The sequence below is a fragment of the Microcaecilia unicolor genome, chromosome 4, assembly GCF_901765095.1.
Source record: "Microcaecilia unicolor chromosome 4, aMicUni1.1, whole genome shotgun sequence".
NCBI lineage: Eukaryota > Metazoa > Chordata > Amphibia > Gymnophiona > Siphonopidae > Microcaecilia > Microcaecilia unicolor.
In genome coordinates this window covers 270,162,211-270,182,171 of record NC_044034.1, presented here as the reverse complement: position 1 = coordinate 270,182,171, position 19,961 = coordinate 270,162,211, and the positions used below count along the sequence as shown (strand labels likewise).

Sequence of the window (19,961 nt, the reverse complement as noted above, 5' to 3'; positions counted from 1 at the left end):
GGAAAAGAAAATAAGATGATACCTTTTTTTATTGGACATAACTTAATACATTTCTTGATTAGTTTTCGAAGGTTGCCCTTCCATCACAGACTGAAAAGGAACAGAAGGGCACACTTCCCTGTAATTTATCCAGTTGCAAACTATGCCAAAATATTTCACAGGACCCCACAGTCATCCACAAAGGAAAGATATTCAACATAAAGGAATCTTTCACTTGCTCATCTTCCAATGTGGTATATATCATTCAGTGTAAAAAAATGTAACGAAGGATGCTATATTGGAGAAACAGGTCAGATGCTTAAGACAAGATTCAATTTACATAGACATCACATGAACAATACTGGTGCCAGTAGGGTTCCCACCCCTGTTGGTCAGCATTTTACAGGACCAGGACACTGTACCAGTGACTTCACAGTGAGAATCCTGAAAGGTAACTTTAAAACCATACAAGAACGTAAGACCTTTGAAGTCAGAATGATTGAATATTTTAACACCCAACAGAAAGGACTTAACAAGGATCTGGGGTTCCTAGCCCATTATAAACCATAAAGCTGTATTTCTCTCCACCCCTCACCTATCCACACCCATCCTGTTAGAATATCAATGATATGCTTTGATGTCCCCATGCATACCTCCTACCCACCCCCATCCTCCCACCCTGTCAGACTGTCATAGTAATGCTTGAATGTTTTTACTTATATACACTGTCAGCTAGCACATTTGCTTATTTCCGATCTGACGAAGAAGGGCAACCTTCGAAAGCTAATCAAGAAATGTATTAAGTTATGTCTAATAAAAAAGGTATCATCTTATTTTCTTTTCCATGTTTTATTCTGTATTTCATGAATGCCAACTCTTTAGACTTTATTTTCTCAGCCACTTGTTTGGAGAACCATATCTGTTTCCTTTTTCTCGTGCTTTTGTTTACTCTCCTTACATAAATTTATAGTTTCAGCATGGACCACTGCCTTTCTACGTCTCGTATGTCTTCCCAGCCCATCAGATCTTTCTTCAGGTATTCCCCCATTTTACTAAAATCAACATATTTGAAATCCAGGATACATGTTTAAGTATTGCTCCAAAACATATATAATAGCTTGAAAACTATGACTAGTAAACTGCTATATATTAGTAAACAGGAGGAAAAACCTCTAGAAGATCCTTTCCCCACTAATCAAGCGGATGAAAGGGCTAGGGCTTCTTCATCATCGGAAAAAACCTCACCAAATTTTTATTTTAATATCAAACATTCATCAAAAGATTTTTTTCTATTTCTCTAAGAATGTTGATGTTAGAAACTGTTCACTGAAAACTCGAGAAGGTACTTAGCTTCTCTTGGGCTCTTCCATGATTAGAACCGTGGTTAACGTTGGCCTCCATTTCGCCACAGCTGCTTCAGAACCTCCGGTCTAATAGTTTCTCCGTTCAGACTGCCAACGGACACATGAATCTTTCCCTATATATTTTCCATATTAGTTTGTGTCTATAAGTATTACTCCACCCATGGTCGCTTTAACGGCCACATTATCATCGTCTTCCAGGAATGTGACCCCAGCCATATCAAATGGGGTGAAGCTGGTGCCATCTATGTGGTAGAATCAACAGAAGTCTTCACTACCACCGAGAAGGCCTCTACTCACCTAAAGGAGTTTGTCATAGGTGTGAACCAATGAGAAATATGACAACTCTCTGTGGATGGCTCATCTGGGAAGTTGTGGTGTGATGGTCATGGTGCTTACCAGAATATAATCCCAGCCTCCACTGGTGCAGCCAAAGTTGTTGGTAAAGTCATCCCTGAGCTGAATGGAAAACTCACTGGAATGGCATTTCGTGTCCCAACCCTCAATTTGTCTGTGGTGGATCTCACTTGCCACTTAGAGAAGGCTGCCAAGTATGATGACATCAAGAAAGTAGTGAAGGCAGCGGCAGAAGGGCCTTTGAAGAGGGTGGTGGGCTACATAGAAGACCTGGTGGTGTCCTGTGACTTCAGTGGTGATAACCATTCCTCCATCTTCGATGCTGGTGCAGGAATTGCCCTGAATGATCACTTTGTGAAGCTTATTTCCTGGTATGACAATGAGTTTGAGTACAGCCATCATGTAGTGGATCTTCTGTATGGCCGTGCAAAGTCAGTGGGAGAACGACCAAGGATACCAAAGACAGGAAGATGTTCCTTAATAAAAGAGTTTATTTGGAGGATGAAGACTCGACACAACGTCTTGTTTCGGCCGTTAGGCCTGCATCAGGAGTCTCTTGTGCAAAGTGTTGCTGGTCAATGTTGAAGACAGTGGATATTTTGCAGCGCATGCAGAAGGTCATCGCGATCCATGTGCCTACGCTTTCAACAGTCTTTTTAAAGACTATTGCGTTATTTTTGATGATTTTTCTTCATCATTTTTCCAAGTCACAGCTCATGCAAGAGATTGATATACTACTTTGAAGACTGTCTTCAACATTGACCAGCAACACTTTGCACAAGAGACTCCTGATGCAGGCCTAACGGCCGAAACACGACGTTGTGTCGAGTCTTCATCCTCCAAATAAACTCTTTTATTAAGGAACATCTTCCTGTCTTTGGTATCCTTGGTCGTTCTCCCACTGTCTTTGCACTGTTATATTTACCGTGGGGCATTTTGAGTTCTCCGCCTGCCAGCGGATTTCTTTTTACATATTCTTCTGTATGGCCACCAAAGAGTAAGAAGGGCAATGGTTCCAGCAATGCATCAAAATCTAATTGGAAAAACTCTTCTCATTTCCTTCCTCACTTCACCTGCCTGCCCTTCTTTCTTCCCTGCCACCAGCTGGTACTTAGATCCTGTCCCTGGACCTACAGGCCCACCTCTTTCCCCCTCCTCCCCTGTGTATAGGGGCAGGGGGTTCTCTGTTAGATGCTGCTGTGTATAATAAAAGGTTAACGTGGAAAAAATAGGAGATAGATAAAAGGAAAAGAAAAGGGGAAAAAAGTAATAGATACTGCTCATCTGTGGGACAATAATCATAAAGAAGCTTGAAAACTTTTTTTTAATTTGTTTTGTCATTGCCTTATGTATGATTCAGTTATGTATTTGAATGTTATAAGCTGCCAAGAACATTTTGGAGTGTGCAGGTTAGTAAGTGATATAAATAAATAAAATAATAACATTTAATCAGATAGGACTTGACACCCGGTGAGGTAGATAGAATAATCCCTATGCTCTGTTGTCAAAAGACAGTCAAATGGGCAGGGTCAAAAAAGATATATTTTGCAGATTGATACTTAATACATTTACAAGGAAATGTCAAGAAAAATTCATCTCCCTGGTCATGATGAGAGAAACTGCTTCCTCCTCTTCCGAGTCTCTCGTGCCACATCTGGAAACAAAAAATTTGAAACTCAAAAATAGTATTGAAATTCATGAAAAACAACCATAGTCAGAAAATAAGGCCAGCATCGCTACTAATGTTACCGAAATGTTTTACTCAGAATCAGGACTTGAGTCAACATAGTTTCACTAGAGACAGATCTTGTTAGACAAATCTGATTGATTTCTTTGATTGGGTGACCAGAGAGTTGGATCAAGGGAGAACACTAGATGTGGTGTAATTAGATTTTAGCATAGACGACCAATAAATAAACTCAGTGTCCTCAGTATGGGCCTTAATGTGACTGGCTGGGTTAGGAACTGGTTGAGTGGAAGGCAACAGTGGTAAATGGTGCTTATTCTGAGGAAAAGGTTGTTACCAGTGGTGTGCAGCAAGGTTCAGTTCTTGGGCCGTGGTTTTTATTTTTTTTGTAAGCGATATTGGTGAAAGGCTATCTGTTAAGGGTTGCCTCTTTGCAGATGATACCAAAATCTGCATTTGGGTAGACACCCCTGATAGCATAGTAACATAGTAGATGACGGCAGAAAAAGACCTGCACGGTCCATCTAGTCTGCCCACGATAAACTCATGTGTATACCTTACCTTGATTTGTACCTTTCTTTTTCAGGGCACAGACCATATAAGTCTGTGCAGCAGTATTTCCCGCCTCCCAACCACCAATCCCGCCTCCCATCACCGGCTCCGGCACAGACCCCGTATAAGTCTGCCCTCCCCCATCCTAGCCTCTCAACCACCAACCCCTCTTCCCCCCGCCACCCAATTTCAGCTAAGCTTCTGTGGATCCATTCCTTCTGCACAGGATTCCTTTATGCCTGTCCCACGCATGCTTGAATTCCATTACCGTTTTCATCTCCACCACCTCCCGCGGGAGGGCATTCCAAGCGTTCACCACCCTCTCCGTGAAGAAATACTTCCTGACATCTTTCCTGAGTCTGCCCCCCTTCAATCTCATTTCATGTCCTCTCATTCTACCGCCTTCCCCTCTCCGGAAAAGATTTGTTTGCGGATTAATACCTTTCAAATATTTGAACGTCTGTATCATATCACCCCTGTTCCTCCTTTCCTCCAGAGTATACATGTTCAGGTCAGCAAGTCTCTCTTCATACGTCTTGGAACGCAACTCCCATACCATCCTCGTAGCTTTTCTTTGTACCGCTTCCATTTTTTTAACATCCTTCGCAAGGTACGGCCTCCAAAACTGAACACAATACTCCAGGTGGGGCCTCACCAACGTCTTATACAGGGGCATTAAAACCTCCTTTTTTCTGCTGGTCACACCTCTCTCTATACAGCCTAGCAACCTTCTCGCTACGGCCACCGCCTTGTCGCACTGTTTCATAGGCTTTAGGTCCTCAGATACTATCACCCCAAGATCCCTCTCCCCGTCCGTGACTATCAGGCTCTCCCCACCTAACACATACGCCTCCCTTGGATTTCTACTCCCTAAGTGCATCACTTTGCATTTCTTCGCATTGAATTTTAATTGCCAAACGTTAGACCATTTTTCCAGCTTCTTCAGATCTTTTTTCATGTTTTCCACTTCCTCCGGGGTGTCCACTCTGTTGCAAATCTTGGTGTCATCCGCAAAAAGGCAAACTTTACCTTGTAACCCTTCGGCAATGTCACTCACAAATATATTGAACAGAATGGGCCCCAGCACCGATCCCTGAGGCACTCCACTACTCACCTTTCCCTCCTCCGAGTGAACTCCATTCACTACCACCCTCTGGCGTCTGCCCGTCAACCAGTTCCTAATCCAGTTCACCACTTCGGGTCCTATCTTCAGCCCTTCTAGTTTATTCAAGAGCCTCCTGTGGGGAACCGTGTCAAAAGCCTTGCTGAAATCTAAGTAGATGACGTCCATAGCACGTCCTTGATTTAATTCTCCCGTCACCCAGTCAAAGAATTCAATGAGATTCGTTTGGCACGACTTCCCTTTGGTGAAACCATGTTGTCTTGGATCTTGCAACTTATTGGCTTCCAGGAAATTCACTATCCTTTCCTTCAGCATGGCTTCCATTACTTTTCCAATAACCGAAGTGAGGCTTACCGGCCTGTAGTTTCCAGCTTCTTCCCTATCCCCACTTTTGTGAAGCGGGACCACCTCCGCCATTCTCCAATCCCTCGGAACCTCTCCCGTCTCCAAGGATTTATTAAACAAATCTTTAAGAGGACCCGCCAGAACCTCTCTGAGCTCCCTCAGTATTCTGGGGTGGATCCCGTCCGGCCCCATGGCTTTGTCCACCTTTAGCTTTCCAAGTTGTTCATATACACTCTCTTCCGTGAACGGTGCTCTATCCACTTCGTTTTCAGGTGTACTTTTGCCAGTCCCTCTCGGTCCTTCCCCAGGATTTTCTTCAGTAAAAACAGAACAAAAGTATCTATTTAGCAAATTGGCTTTTTCTTCATCATTTTCTACATAGCGTTTTGCTGTATCTTTTAGTCTCACAATCCCCTTTTTAGTCTTTCTCCTTTCACTAATATACCTGAAGAAGTTTTTGTCTCCCCTCCGTACATTTCTAGCCATTTGTACTTCCGCTTGCGCCTTCGCCAGACGTACCTCTCTCTTGGCTTCTTTCAGTTTCATCCGGTATTCCTCCCCGTGTTCCTCTACTTTAGATTTTTTGTATTTCTGGAACGCTAACTCTTTAGCCTTTATTTTCTCAGCCACTTGCTTTGAAAACCATATCGGTTTCCTTTTTCTCTTGCTTTTATTTACCCTCCTTACATAAAGGTCTGTGGCCCTGTTTATTACTTCTTTTAGCCTGGACCACTGTCCTTCCACTTCTCGTATGTCCTCCCAGCCCATCAGCTCCTTCCTCAGGTATTCTTCCATTTTGTTAAAGTCAGCTCGCTTGAAATCCAGGACTTTGAGTTTGGAGTGGCTGCCATCCACATGAGCTGTTACATCAAAACAAACCGTTTGATGGTCACTGTTTCCCAGGTGTGCAGCCACTCGGACATTTGACACACTATCCCCATTCGTGAGCACCAGATCCAACGTGGCTCCCTCCCTCGTGGGTTCATTCACCATTTGTCTGAGCAGAGCACTTTGGAAAGCATCCACAATCTCTCTACTTCTTTCCGATTTTGCAGACGGAACCTTCCAATCTACATCCGGCAGATTAAAATCTCCCAACAGCAGCACCTCTCTTTTCTTCCCCAACTTTTGAATATCAGTGATCAGATCTTTATCTAGTTCTTCCAATTGTGTCGGGGGTCTATAGACAACACCCATGTGGACCAAGGTTCTATCCTCTCTTTTTAAGGTGATCCATATTGCTTCTTCCTTTCCCCACTTCCCTGTCATTTCAGTTGCTGCGATATCATCTCTCACATACAGAGCTACTCCTCCACCTTTACGTCCCTCTCTATCCTTCCTAAAAAGATTATAGCCTGGTATGTTTACATCCCATTCATGGGAACCATGGAGCCATGTCTCTGTGACTGCAACTATGTCCAAGTCAGTCTCCAACATCAGGGCTTGAAGGTCATGAATTTTATTGCTTAGACTGTGAGCATTTGTGGTCATTGCTTTCCAACTACATTTCCTAGTATGTGTTTTGGGTTTAGTGATTTGTGAGTGTCTTTTGTCTTTGGGTACCTTCTCCTCTTTTTGTTCCCTCTTCTTTGCTTTTTCTTCTGCTTCAATTTTAGTTTCAGAAACATCACAGCATGGATAACATGAGGAAGGATTTAGCAAAGCTAGAGGAATGGTCTAGAATTTGGCAGCTTAGATTTAATGGTAGAAAAATGCAAGGTTATTTATTTGGCTCAAAAACCCGAAAGAATGGTACAGTTTAGGAGGTGAAGAACTTTGTGCATGAAAGAGGAGTGGAACTTGGGTGTGATTGTATGTGATGACCTTAAGGTGGCCAATAGGTAGAAAAGACGACGAAACCTAGAAGGATGCTTGGATGAATAAGGAGAGGAATGGCCAGTAGGAAAAAGGAGGTGATGAATGCCCCTGTACAAGACTCTGGTGAGACCTCACTTAGAATATTGTGTACAGTTCTGGAGACCACACCTTCAAAAGATATAAACAGGAGGGTGTTGGTCCAGATGTCAGCTAGTAAAATGATCAGTGGCCTTCATCATAAGGCATATGGGGACAGACTTAAGATCTCAATATGTTTGCTTTGGAAGGAAGGTGGAAGAGGGGAGAGAGGCATTTAAACACCTATGTGGCACAAATGCACAGGAGATGAGCCTTTTCAATGTGAAGGAAGCTGTGGAACGAGGGAGCATAGGATGAAGGTGAAAGGGGATGGACTCAGAAGTAAAATACTTCTTGGAAGGAATTATTTCATGGAAAGGGTGGTGAATTCTTGGAACAGCCTCCCGGTGGAAGTAGTGGAGATGAAAACATCTGAATTCAGGAATGCTTGGGACAAGTACATAGGATCTCTAAGAGAGTAATAGGGAGAGTAGATGGCATGCATGGGCAGACTGGATAGGCCATATGGTCTTTATCTGCCTACATTTTTCTATGTTTCTATGTTTATAAAAGTTTCTAGCAAAGTTGTAACATTTAGAGGCTCATAAAAGAAAAGTTCAAAAAAGTCATAAGATGACATGTTTTTCACACAAAAAAGTTTAAATATGATCAAACATTACTCCTCCTCTACCCCCCCCCAAAAAAAAAAAAAATTTAAGTGCTGAAAACAAATGTTTTCAGAAGGGACATTTCGGGGTTTGTTGTGGGCGTGAAATGGGCAGCGTTATGTGATGGACATTTTTAGCGATAACGGATAGCAAAATAACTTTCTGGGGCTGGAAAGAAAAACACTGTTTACACCTACTAGGTCAAGCCCATACATGTCTTTGGACCCATTTGTGAATTTGCTGAGTTGGAGAGTGGATAAGTGGAATTGGTTGCTTGTGAAAAAGAGTGGAGAGTTGCTGAGTGGTTTATTACCTTTGTTTGCCCGAGTCTGAACTTTTGACCCTCACATTTCCTGCCTTGCCTCCTCTTTGTCTCACTTCCTCAATTCCTTGCTCACACCTTCTAGCTCTGTACCTGGCCCCCTTCTCCAAGTTTGCCAGGTCTGCGGTTTTCCCACCCAATTGGGCGGCTTTCCGCGGCCCGTTGCGGGCAATTTTTGCCGGCTGCGGGAAATTGGGCGGCTTTTAAAAAGCCACGTTGTGGTGATTGAGCGGTTTTCTTGGGCTTCTATTGGTCCAATTTGGTCCAATAGAAGCCCCGCAGAGGCGGGGTTAGTGACGTCGGGGGCGGGGTTAGCGACGGCACTACGTCGGGGCGGGGTTGATGACATCGGGGGTATGTTGGGGGCGGGGTTGATGACATTGGGGGCGGGGTTTGACTTTGTGTGGGTTTTGGGCGGGTTTTGGACTCGTTTGTGTGGGGAAAGTTTTTTAACCCGGCAACCCTGCCCTTCTCATTGTTGATCTGTTTGCCCAGTCCGAGTTTCACTGTGCTGTGTGCTGCTTCTGTTTTGTCTGAGGGCTGTGTGCTGTTGCTAGGAGAGTGAGTGCTTTGTGCTGCTGCTGCTGCTATGTGTGTGTGTGAACTGTTTGCTGTTGTTAGGAGGGTGAGGGCTGTGTGCTAGTGCTGGGTCTCACTAGGTGCAGTAGGTGGAGGTGTAAACAATCAAAAATAAACCACATAATCTGGTAATAAGTCCACATTAAGGGAAAAGCATAGGAAAGCAAATTATAACAACAAAAAAAATTGCTGTCTAGCATTCTGATATGTAACCAAACATTTACACGGAAACTTGAGAAAGTAGCTCCAGTAGCTAAGACCTTAGTTTTCAACTGCTAAAAAGCGTTCTGTTTTAATTGTGTAGTTCTCGCCACATGTAGAAACATATAAATAACCTGACCAGAAAAGGGCAGCTGTTTTTTTTTGAAAAATAAGCTCTTAGGATAAGTATGTAAGTATTGCCATACTGGGACAGACTAAAGGTCCATCAAGCCCTGCATCTTGTTTCCAACAGTGGCCAATCCAGGTCACAAATACCTGGCGAGATCCCAAAAAAGTACAAAACATTTTATACTGCTGATACCAGAAATAGTAGATTTTCCCCAAGTCCAATTTAATAATGGTCTATGGACGTTTCCTTTAGGAAGCTGTCCAAACCTTTTTAAAACTCTGCTGAGCTAACCGCCTTTACCACATTCTCTGGCAATGAATTCCAGAGTTTAATTATATGTTGAGTGAAGAAAAATTTCTCTGATTCCTTTTAAATTTACTACATTGTAGCTTCATCGCATGCCCCCTAGTCCTAGTATTTTTGGAAAGTGTAAACAGACTCTTCACGTCTACCCGTTCCATTGCACACATTATTTTATAGACCTCTATCATATTTCCCCTCAACCATAGCCTAGCCGCTTTAGCCTTTCATCATAGGGAAGTCGTCCCATCCCCTTTATCATTTTCGTTGCCCTTCTCTGCACCTTTTCTAATTCCACTACATCTTTTTTGAGATGCGGCAACTAGAATTGAACACAATATTCGAGGTGCGGTCGCACCATGGAGCAATACATAGGCATCATAACGTCTTCATTTTTGTTTTCCATTCCTTTCATAATAATACCTACCATTCTGTTTGCTTTCTTAGTCACAGGAGCACACTGAGCAAAAGGTTTCAACGTATCATTATTATTATTATTCATAGTTGATTTTAATACTGCTATCAAAAGTAGCTTTTTTAGTAATAATATGCTGATTAGATTCCAAACACTGAGAAATGTCTAGGTTATCTAAGAATTAAGTGGTTCCAGGGCTTCTTTTTGAACCCTAGAGGCTTTTAGAAGATAATATCAATTAATTATTACAACTTTCTCCCAATTAGGCATCTGTAACACCTCTTTTAAATATAAAAAAAAAAAAAGTTCCCTAGGAGAAACATAGTGAGTAATAGAAAAATTCAACTAATGTAAGTTAGGAGCCCTTGCAATATTCTTTATTTCTCTAGCTGCATACGAATAGCATAATTATCCTTAATGACTGCAGCGGAAACAGACTGCATTAAGGAGGTTTGCTTCTCAAGTTTTCCTAACCAGCCAGCCACACTAATCAGTTTGTTATCCTGTTCAGTCATTTTAAGAGAAGCTTCTTTGGTTTATTTAACCAGTTTAGAAAACTGATTAAGATTGACCTACAGCATAGATTCTATGCGTGTCACTACTGTCCATAAATCTTTCAAAGTGACTTCTGAAATCATAGCCAAAAATTTTACAAATGCAGACGTACCTAGTGACGCTTCATCAAGTAATACAGGAGCAGGAACCAAAACTGAAACAGATTCTTGCTGTGAAGATACGCATGGAGGTCCTTGAGATTCTTGCTGTCTCCAAGGACCAAAAAGCCTCAAGCAATGAGGATTTACCTTCCTTGAGTCTTAACTCAGACTGAGAGAGTAGGGTATGCTCCCCCGAGGATAAAGAAGCCTCAATAGGAGAAAGGGACTTCAGGTCATGGGAAGTCAGCTGAATCGACAACACGATGCAGAGTGATAAAAAAAAAAATCACTCAATCCAGAAACCTTACCGTGTGTTCACAATACTGTGTCGCCACAAATGCCACCGAGTTCCCCTTTTACCCCTCGGTCATCTAGCGGTCCAGCTATGTTATGCACTAGTGTTCCCTTTATTCTGCTTCTAGGCTTGTCTTAAAATTATTCTTGTTTCCTTTATTTTATCTTACCTGAACAGATGGCAATGCCTGATGCTTCATGTCTACAGCATTCAAACTTTTATGACTGTCATGACCATGGCCTACTTCCAAATGTTGGGTCATATAGCTTGTTGCCTTGTGCATGGTCCCATTTGCTCTGCTAAAACTGAGACTCAATAGGATTTCAAGTTCCAATAGAAGTATCACACACAGCCTCTGTCTACCCCATATTGTCCTTCAGTTGAACTACAAACCGTGCTGCTGCAGTGGATGTCTAAACCCAACCTGTCCACACCACATGCCCAAGGAACCTCATCAAAGTCCAAAATACTTCTCTGTATAAATTGTCTGAAGTTTTGGGGCTGCATTTTATGCCCTTTGAGTTTTCATTTATCTTCTCTGAGAGGGATTTGCATGGTCTCCCTCCACTGATAAGGACCAGGTGACAAAGTTCCAAATCTCTGCTGCTTCCTGACAGAGGCAGAATGATCCCATCCTTCCTCGCTTCTTGACAAATAAAACATCGCTTGGTTATCCATTTAATGTTTTATTTGTCAAGAGGAGGGATGGGATCACTCTGCCTCTGTCAGGAAGCAGCAGAGATTTGGAACTTTGTCACCTGGTCCTTATCAGTGGAGGCAGTACATGCAAATCTCTCTCATGAATATTCATTATGGATATCCTGAAAACCTGATTGGCTGGGGTGCCTCCAGGACCAGGTTTGGGAACCACTGCCCTAGCAGATAGCATCAAATAGCAGATTTTTCCAGCCTCAAGAGTGGTCCTTGTATCAGAGAATCCTGCACAACATATTTCAGTCCTTGAGGTGGGGGGGGGGGGGGGGGGGGGGGGACTATATAGCCCTCTTCACCAGCAGTGGGAAAGCTGTCACTTTACAGTCCATCTTTCTGTGGATTGCGAGGCAAGGAATGTCCTGGCAGTTTTCTGGAATTGGCCTCTATTTTACATTCATCCTTATCCCACTTGTAGCAAAGGTTCTTTAAAAGTTTCAGCAGAGGCATTATGACACTCATACTGGTCTCATCAGAACTTCTTTTCTCTGCTCAAAAGGCTTGTATTTCTGCTTCCCAGCAGACTTCAAATATTTCCATTTATCACTCAGAATAAACGGCTGCATTTTTTCATCCTAGTCTTGCATCTCTAGCCCTTGCATGATGGAGATTGAGCAGTGTTCAGTCTCCACTCCAGGGCTACGAATGCCTATTCAAGATATATTATTAGTTACAAAGAAACACCTACCAGATATACTAATGCCTTCAAGTGGAAAGGGTTTTCTAAGGTTTTCTGCCTGGTGCTTCATAAATAGCCACGACCCCATTTGCACTCCCTGGCATATTGCACTGTTTATACCATTCCTGTCTTCTAAGGCTCCAAATATTCTCCATTAGAGTCCCTCTCAGCAGTCTCTTGGCTTATTCCACTGCAGTTTGTAAACTCTTAGCTTGCCAGCAACTTATTTTATTTCTTGATTTATGGAGGGCTTTCTTTTTGCCAAACCACCTTTGTGGAAGCCGGCTGTGTTGTGGGACCTTAGTGTTGTCTTTCTATCTCATATGAAACTGCTGTTTGAGGCAGTGAAATTTGCTTTGCTCAAGTATATGCCTTGGAAAGTGTGTTCTTTATACTAGTGGTTACTTACCTAAGCTAGAATATTGAGTGAAATTCGTCTTACCCTACTACTACTTATCATTTCTATAGCGCTACTAGATGTACGCAGCGCTGTACACTTGAACATGAAGAGACAGTCCCTGCTCGACAGAGCTTACTGTTTACAAAGCCACGCAGCAATGCTGACACAGCCCATTCAAGTGAATGGGCTGTGCTGGCATTACCACACTGGCAGCCGCTAGTGTGGCTTTGTAAACAGGGGGGTTAGTTAGCTGTGAACTGTGTGCTCATTTTCATATGAATAAAATAGTTGTTTGAACTGATCCAAGCCCTTGTTTATTTATTTATTTATTTGTTACATTTGTATCCCACATTTTCCCAGCTATTTGCAGGCTCAATGTGGCTTACATAGCGCTGTGGGGCGAAAGCTGTTGTGTCAATATATTTGTGTCACTTCTGTTGTGTCAGTATATTTTATCTTTGTTATATAAATGTTCTTTCCTTGCTGCCTTTTATGGTATTTGTACTCTGCTGACATTCATTGTATTTATGTTATATGATTGTTCTACTGTGCTGTTCAATGTGTATGTTTCTGACATTGTATCTTGTTACTCCCATTTCTAGGTTTCAGTTCATCATCTCCATTGATTGCATTTATTCTTATATTTGATCATTTCACTATTGTTATGCTGTTAGCAAAATTGTAAATTTTATGTCCAGCTGTATCTGCTGTACTGCCTTGAGTGAATCTCTTTATTAAGGTGGTTAATAAATCACAAAAAATGGTGCTTCCTACCGCAAAAGAGCTGAATCTATTAGAAAATGTATCCAGCTTTGTCTTTTTCAACGGTAATGTAATTGGCATTCCAGTAATTAAATAAACTTTTTGGCAAATTAGTTGGCATCTTTCATCCAAATTTGTGAACCAACTGTTGCTAATCTATTAAAGGTTAAATTAGATCAGAGCCACCACCTGAAGTCTGTTGGACCATATATGAAAAACAGTGATTTTGTCCTTTCTTCATACTTTAACTTCGCACTACTGCTTGGACCAGTTCTTAGTTGGAGACAATCTACTTGTTTGAGCTGTGCTAGCCAACCTGCCTTTCTGATGTTTCAGCTCTTACATTCTTTGATGAATGGGCTGCTCTTCAACATTGGATGATTCTTTATTTAAGCTTGTTTAAATAAGAAAGGAATGAACACAGTGTCATCCATTTGTGTGCCTGACTCAGCCCTCCTTGTCGAGGGAAAAGTATTGTTGCTAACCTGTAATAGGTGTTTTCCGTAGACTACAGGATTGATCAGACACATATCCTCTCTCACCTACCCAAGAGTTTTATTACTACTTGAGTTCAGGAGATTGTTGTGCTCTGGAAGAGCCATACACACTCATAATTTTCCAATGTGGGTTCTGATCTCCGAAAGCGCTGTTTTTTTTGTCCTGCGATTTGGAAAGATATCATACACTGTTGTACCTGATTATTCTTGCTGAGTACACTAAACACCTATTACGGGTGAACATTTCTTTATAAGTTGCATAGGTCCGTATAAGTCATTGCTTTCCATCTTTCTGCTGATAGCGTTGCATAAAGGATTTAGGGGTCCTTTTATTAAGGCACATGTGTGCCTACATGCGTACAACGTGTGTCAAATTAGAACTACTGCCTGGTTAACACACGAGACCTTACTGCTTAGTCATTGGGTGGCCGTAAGGTCTGAGGCCCAAAATGGATGCGCGCTGATTTTTATTTAGCCACACATCCATTTTTGGCAAAAAAGGCCTTTTTTGCAGATGCACTGAAAATTGGACCTGCACACGTCCAATACATACATGCGCCTACATCAGCGCAGGCCATTTTTTGGCATGCCTTAGTAAAAGGACCCCTTAAAGCAGTGGTACTCATTAGATTCCTCCAAATACCAACTTGACTGTCTCATGGATCTTCTCCTTCCTCATTTATTTGACTTTATTCCATGTTTCTGCTTTATTTTTTTGTCCTCATACTTTTTTTAAACAGTTGTTTCTATATTGCCTTTTTCCAAATATGCTCTGTGGGCGATTGTGCTGTGTTTATGACTGATGTGTACCAATATGATAACTTTGTGGGATTCTGATGGGGATCAGCACAGGAGGACCCAAATAGCTTTGGACTTGTGGTGGTGACCGTGTCTAAGTGGCAAGAACTTTCAGAAGTTTTAAAATCCTAGTATTACCTCCGGATTAGATCACATCAGACTTGTAGTAAAAAAAAAAAATAACAAAAACAAAAAAAACCCAACCTACTTCTAATTAGCTGTTTTTATTTTTAACAATATTAAGGTTTTTCACTTCACATGACTAGATGAAGTGATGATTTGGACATTTGAGAGCCTATTCATAAAGGCTATAGTTTGTGAAGACTGCCTGCTTTTGTGCAAGCAGTGCTTTTTGGTGCCTAGCGTTATCTGTACGGGTGCCACAGTGTGAAGGAGTCCGTGGAATGAAGTCTGTGAGGTCTCATGGGGTCCTGCAGTAGCCAAAGCATGCTGAAACCAAGAGAGGTGATTAGTGGAGCCCTCAAGCAGGACTGTGCAATAAGAAATGCAAGCTTGTCAGAGATGGTAAGCTAGAGACGAGAGACTCCAGGAACTGTTTTCAGGCAGAGATAAGAAAAACAGGAATTTAAATTACAGAAAAAATGTTTGACTATTTTAAATATTTTTTGTTTTCCAATCTGTTCACAAAATGTTTACTAGTCAGTGGTTGATTGCTAATATTTATTTGAACTTTAATTTTGGTAGTATTTTAGTCATTTTCAGTTTTTCTTTCTACATGGCATACATTTTCTTATGCTTGTAAATCAAATACAGGTTTATCCGTGTTTCTTGGACATCTGCTGTGTGTTTCCTGGATTTTTTTTTTTACCTAACACTGATTTACTCTTGTAATATTTTTCTTTTTAGTAATTACCTCATTTATCATGTGAAATTTAGAGTAAGTCTGTATTCCCAGCTGGTGGTGCTAAAACACAAAACCTGCAAGGGTTTCTGTGTTTAGGAAGAGAGTGTTCTGACAATTAGAAAGCCAGATTGGATTATAAATGCTGTTTTGTAAGATGGGATGCCAGTTCTTTTGTTGAATAAATTTGTAACTGACTGTTGCACCAATTTACAGTCTTGTAAGGGACAGTATCATTTTAACTCTGTTGATCAACTTTAAATTTCCATATTCCATTCCTAAGCTTTAGAAGGAGTTAGCCAATATATTAATGTCGTGTTTGAGATGGCAGTTTTATGACATTTGGGCATCACGAGAGTTCTGTAAAATGAGGGCATTTAAATCTAAGGGCCAGTATTCTAATTTTCTGCACTGAATGAGCTCAAAAATTGACTCCCCCCTCTCCCCCCCTCCTGGCAATGAATGGAACCATTCAGGGGCTGAGAGAGGGTTCAGTGACCCTCAGTGAATGGAACACAGAATGCTTCATTTTAAACAATTCAGTATGTCTGTTATTTCGTCAGTTTTGCATTTAGAAATGAATGAGTTGTGGGTTTTTTTTTTCTTCACTATCCTGAAATGGAGTACAATAATGAATAGTGTTTGTGTTATCGGTCCAGAAATTAGATAGTAATATGCTGTTGATATTTACATATAATGAATTTTCCTACATACTGGGAGGAGTTTTTTTTTTTTTTGGGGGGGGGGGGCTTAGTTTACATTGTTTTGTGGTGTTTAATAACCACATAGTCATGTCCTGATTTTTGTTTTCTATTTCTCAGAATAATTACACAGCTTATTTGAATTTTGGCTTGACTTTTAGGCTGCAGAAAAAAGTGAACAAACAACAAAAAAAACAAACAAGGCAGTAACTTTTTATTGGCCTAACTTGCTAATATAAAGGAAGAAAAATGCCTCAGAATGCTATAGTACAATTTATACCTCTTATGTGTAAAACAATCATAGGCAAAAAAAAAAAAACTTTTATGAGTAAACTCAAGTAAATATAACAAAATTCTTAAGCCAAAAATATTTATCTGAAGAACTGTATCAAGCATTAATATGCTATCCCGGAGGAAATTCCAGATAGCATAACACCAGGATAGCATATTGATGCTTCACACTGCTAAGCTAAAATTAAATACAGCTCAAGAAACTAAAGAGCTAAATAGTAGTCAAAAGTCAGCTAGCTATTAAGATGTTTCATTGTATTGTACTAGCATCATCTATGCTATTTGAATGTTCTGATGAGTGCCTAGGTGTTTCATTTGTATTATGCTGAAATTGCGAGTATCACATATCCATGTTGTATGAATGCTCATCCACTTTGCCTATGGTGGTATCATTTGTATTCTGCTGACATTTATCATATTACTTTTATGATTGTTTTACAGTGCTGTTAAATGTTTGCTATGTAACTTTCTTTGAAAATATGTCTTTCCTTGTCATCAAGCAGATGAATCCATTACGAGTGGGTTGTGTCCATCAACCAGCAGGGGGAGATAGAGAGCACTGAAAAACCATAGAGCCTCATGGCCAGCTAGCTCCATCTGCCTCTTCAGTATTCTCTATCTCCCCAGCAGGGTGGTTGCAGCTTGTTCAAGCTCCTTCAGAAAATCTGCTTGGGGTGGCTCCTGTGCTTTTGCCAGTTGTAGCAGGGGTGTTGTGGCTGATGGTGCCCACTTTAAAGGCAAATAGGTTAGCCCTGTCCCTGTATTTGCCCACGCTGGGATGCAGGCACATAGGTTCGCCCTTTCCCTGCCTTTCCCATGCTACTGATCCTCCGGAGTTGGAAATTTGCCTCTTTCGCTGTTGCCTCAAACTTTCCTCACAGCGTTAAAAAAAAAAAAAGTCGTGTTGCGCTTTGGCGCTGTGATCCCAGAAAAGAGGTTTTCTTCTGATTGTGCAGCGTGATCGGAGCTCGGAGACTCGGTCTGGTGAGGATTAGAACATTTTGTAGCTCCTCCGGGGAGGGCCCGCGTTTGGGACAATTTTGGTGCCAATCCGCCATTTAGAATTTCCGCCGCTTTCGGCGATGGCTGCTGAGAAAGTAAAGCACTGTTCCGTTTGTGGCAAGCGCAAATCTGCAGCGGGGCTCTGTAAGGCATGCTTTTCAGACAGTAGAGCCGGCCCAAGCATGGCGAGCAATGTTCCTTCCTGCTCCGTGGAGCTGGCAGCGAGCGCCATTTTGGAACAGCATGGCGCGACCACCGCTGAGGCGGAGGGGTTTGAGCCTGGAGGGGCGCCTCGTGTAGAGGCTAATAAAAGAGCTGTTTCCCCCGGACTGGAACCAGGAGGCCAGGGTGAGCCATTTTCCCCTGAATTTGTTTTATTGCTGCATAATGCATAATGCATATTCTCTGCTTAAAACTCACCTCTTCAATGCTGCCCTCAGCACCTAACCTTTCGAGAAATATAGTATGCCCTATCAGATTGACTCTACACTTGTCTTTTAGATTGTAAGCTCCTTGAGCAGGGACTGTCCTTCCATGTTAAATTGTACAGCGCTGCGTAACCCTAGTAGCGCTTTAGAAATGTTAAGTAGTAGTAGTACATGTTAAAAAAGAGCTCTTCCGCAGGGGTCCTCTGCGGCCCTGCTTTCTGTATCCCCTCCAGTGGAGTCTGGCCTTGGATTACCGTCAGGCGCGCTTTCCCCTGACAGATGGCCGCAAGACAAGCGCAGAAGGGTGGATTCCCCTTTACAGAGTGGCGCACCCCCTTGATAGGGCGAGTACTCCTGCGGATTCGGCTCCACCAAGGAGAGGTGGTTCTCATTGCCCCAGATTGGCCCAGGAGGCCATGGTATGCGGACCTCCTACGGATGCTGGTAGAGGATCCCCTGCCATTACCTCTGGTACCAAACCTGTTGTCACAGGGCCCGGTGACCATGGAGGACGCCTGCCGCTTTGGTCTTACGGCATGGCTATTGAGAGGGCGCAATTGAGAGACAAGGGATATTCCAGTAAAGCCATTTCCACTCTCCTACAGGCCCGCAAGCGTTCCAGTTCCGTGGCTTATGCCAGGATTTGGCGCCAATTTGAGGCTTGGTGTGCTTCTAAAGCGATCACACCCATGCGGGCTTCTTTCTTGCTGATACTTGACTTTTTGCAGGATGGTTTACAAAAAGGCTTGGCTTATAATTCCCTGCGTGTTCAAGTGGCAGCCTTAGCATGTTTTTGAGGGAAGGTCGCCGGCCTCTCTCTGGCTGCTTGCCCGGATGTGACACGGTTTCTTAGAGGGGTGCTTCGGCTCCGTCCTCCCGTGCGGGTCCCGTATCCAGCCTGGAACCTGGGGTTAGTTTTAAAGGCCCTTCAGTGTTCACCCTTCGAGCCGCTTAGGTGAGCTTCGGAGAAGGATGTGACCTTAAAGACGGTCATTTTGGTGGCCGTGACATCGGCGAGACGGGTATCTGAGCTCCAGGCGCTGTCCTGTCAAGACCCATTTCTGCAATTCTCAGAGTCCGGAGTAATGGTACGTACGGTGCCTTCCTTCATGCCTAAGGTGGTTTCAGCGTTTCACCTAAACCAGACTATTTTCCTGCCCTCCTTTTCTAAAGAGGAGTTTCCAGAAGCCTATGGGCAGTTGCACCTTCTGGATGTACGAAGGACTCTGTTGCAATATCTGCACCTGTCAAATGCCTTCAGGACCTCTGACCATCTTTTTGTTCTTTTGTCAGGTCCGTGCAGAGGGTCTCCAGTGTCTAAGGCCACTATAGCCCGTTGGCTCAAAGAAGCTATCTTTTCAGCATATCTTCTATCTGGCTGGCCTCCGCCTGAAGCCTTTAAGGCACATTCCACAAGAGCGATTTCCTCTTCTTGGGCTGAAACTGGAGCACTCTCTCTTCAAGAGATATGTAGTGCAGCTTCTTGGGCTTCTAAGCTCTCGTTTGCTCGACATTACAGGCAGGATGTGGCTGCCAGGAGAGACGCGCATTTTGGAGCACAAGTGCTGGCGCGTGGTGTGGCTTGTTCCCACCCTATCTAGGGATTGCTTTGATACATCCCACTCGTAATGGATTCATCTGCTTGATGACAAGGAAGGGAAAATTAGGTTCTTACCTTGGTAATTTTCTTTCCTTTAGTCATAGCTGATGAATCCATGAGCCCTCCCTCAGTGGTTCATTATGCGATTCATGTTACTTTTATGTTCAGTTTTTTCCTGTAGATATGTTCCCTCATTGGGAGAAGTTGGAAAACAGTCTTAAGGATCTCTGTGCAGTTACAGGAGGATGAGTTCATTCCCTCCAGGAGGATGAGTCCATTCCCTCCTTTGACTTATAGCTCCAGTTTTGGGGCGTTCATCCGCTGTGAGGAAAGTTCATGTTATTATGCTTTGCGGTGTAACTCT

General features: G+C 42.6%; 1 protein-coding gene and 1 long non-coding RNA gene across 5 annotated transcripts in view; both read left to right on the top strand.

Annotated features, from left to right (window-relative positions):
• The window catches only part of ARHGEF7 (Rho guanine nucleotide exchange factor 7), a 443,279-nt gene that overhangs the window by 220,844 nt on the left and 202,474 nt on the right, over nucleotides 1–19,961 (top strand). The gene's annotated exons all lie outside the window — the stretch shown is intronic.
• LOC115469170 lies at nucleotides 1,742–9,724 on the top strand. The gene is made up of 3 exons (XR_003941963.1): nucleotides 1,742–1,830; nucleotides 4,453–4,455; nucleotides 9,715–9,724. It is a non-coding gene; the product is annotated as an uncharacterized LOC115469170 (long non-coding RNA).